Consider the following 2,591-nt stretch of genomic DNA (forward strand, 5'->3'; position numbering starts at 1 on the left):
AGGGCAGATTTGAGACGACTTTCTCACGGTTGCCCGACCACATATCTCCATAGTTTTTCCTCTAGATCGCGTTTCTGCGGAGCTTGGGCGGAGCCCTGCTGAGACAAGATCATCACCAACCTCTGGAGCGCCGTCACGCTGCCGGAGAACTCTTCTACCTCTCCATCTCTCTTGCTGGATCAAGAAGGCCGAGATCATCGTCGAGCTGTACGTGTGCTGAACGCGGAGGTGCCGTCCGTTTCGGTACTAGATCGTGGGACTGATCGCGGGATTGTTCGCGGGGCGGATCGAGGAACGTGAGGACGTTCCACTACATCAACCGCGTTCTCTAACGCTTCTGCTGTATGGTCTACGAGGGTACGTAGATCACTCATCCTCTCTCGTAGATGGACATCACCATGATAGGTCTTCGTGCGCGTAGGAAAATTTTTGTTTCCCATGCGACGTTCCCCAACAGTGGCATCATGAGCTAGGTTCATGCGTAGATGTCTTCTCGAGTAGAACACAAAAGGTTTTGTGGGCGGTGATGTGTGTTTTGCTGCCCTCCTTAGTCTTTTCTTGATTCCGCGGTATTGTTGGATTGAAGCGGCTTGGACCGACATTACTCGTACGCTTACGAGAGACTGGTTTCATCGTTACGAGTAACCCCCTTTGCTCAAAGATGACTGGCAAGTGACGGTTTCTCCAACTTTAGTTGAATCGGATTTGACCGAGGAGGTCCTTGGATGAGGTTAAATAGCAACTCATATATCTCCGTTGTGGTGTTTGCGTAAGTAAGATGCGATCCTACTAGATACCCTTGGTCACCACGTCAAACATGCAACAACAAAATTAGAGGACGTCTAACTTGTTTTTGCAGGGTATGATTGTGATGTGATATGGCCAACGATGTGATGTGATATATTGGATGTATGAGATGATCATGTTGTAATAGAAATATCGACTTGCACGTCGATGGTACGGCAGCCGGCAGGAGCCATAGGGTTGTCTTTATACTAACGTTTGTGCTTGCAGATGCGTTTACTATTTTGCTAGGATGTAGCTTTAGTAGTAATAGCATAAGTAGCACGACAACCCCGATGGCAACACGTTGATGGATGATCATGGTGTGGCGCCGGTGACAAGAAGATCGTGTCGGTGCTTTGGTGATGGAGATCAAGAAGCACGTGATGATGGCCATATCATGTCACTTATGAATTGCATGTGATGTTAATCCTTTTTGCACCTTATTTTGCTTAGAACGACGGTAGCATTGTGAGGTGATCTCTCACTAAAATTTCAAGACGAAATTGTGTTCTCCCCGACTGTGCACCGTTGCTACAGTTCGTCGTTTCGAGACACCACGTGATGATCGGGTGTGATAGACTCAACGTTCACATGCAACGGGTGCAAAACAGTTGCGCACGCGGAACACTCGGGTTAAGCTTGACGAGCCTAGCATGTGCAGACATGGCCTCGGAACACATGAGACCGAAAGGTCGATCATGAATCATATAGTTGATATGATTAGCATAGGGATGCTTACCACTGAAACTACTCTCAACTCACGTGATGATCGGACTTGGGATAGTGTAAGTGGATCATGAACCACTCAAATGACTAGAGAGATGTACTTTTTGAGTGGGAGTTTAGCATATAATTTGATTAAACAACTCTAATTATCTTGAACATAGTCTAAGTCCACTTTGAAAATATTTGTGTTGTAGATCATGGCTCACGCAAGTGTCATCCTGAATTTTAATACGTTCCTAGAGAAAGCTAAGTTGAAAGATGATGGAAGCAACTTTGTAGACTGGGCTCGTAATCTTAAGCTAATCTTACAAGCTGGGAAGAAGGATTATGTCCTTAATGCTGCGCTAGGAGATGAACCACCCGCTACGGCTGATCAGGATGTTAAGAACGCTTGGTTAGCGCGTAAGGAGGACTCCTCAATAGTTCAATGTGCAGTCTTGTATGGCTTAGAACCGGGACTTCAACGTCGCTTTGAGCGTCATGGAGCATTTGAGATGTTCCAGGAGTTGAAGTTTATCTTTCAGAAGAACGCCCGGATCGAGAGGTATGAGACCTCCGATAAATTCTATGCTTGCAAGATGGAGGAAAACTCGTCTGTCAGTGAACATGTGCTCAAAATGTCTGGGTACTCAAACCGTCTAGCTGAACTGGGGATTGAACTCCCGCAAGAAGCTATCACTGACAGAATCCTTCAATCACTGCCGCCAAGCTATAAAGGCTTTGTGTTGAACTACAACATGCAAGGGATGAACAAGTCTCCCGGCGAGTTGTTTGCGATGCTGAAAGTCGCAGAGTGTGAACTCCGTAAAGAACATCAAGTGTTGATGGTGAGCAAGACCACTAGTTTCAAGAGAAACGGCAAAGGCAAGAAGGGCAATTCGAAGAAGAGCGGCAAGCCTGTTGCCAATCCGCCGAAGAAACCCAAAGCTGGACCTAAGCCTGAAATAGAGTGCTTCTATTGCAAGGGTATGGGTCACTGGAAGCGCAATTGCCCCAAGTATCTGGCAGATAAGAAGGCGGGCAAAGAAAAATCAGGTATATTTGATATACATGTTATTGATGTGTACTTAACCGGCTCT

Source organism: Hordeum vulgare, chromosome 2H, assembly GCF_904849725.1.
Source record: "Hordeum vulgare subsp. vulgare chromosome 2H, MorexV3_pseudomolecules_assembly, whole genome shotgun sequence".
Taxonomy (NCBI): domain Eukaryota; kingdom Viridiplantae; phylum Streptophyta; class Magnoliopsida; order Poales; family Poaceae; genus Hordeum; species Hordeum vulgare.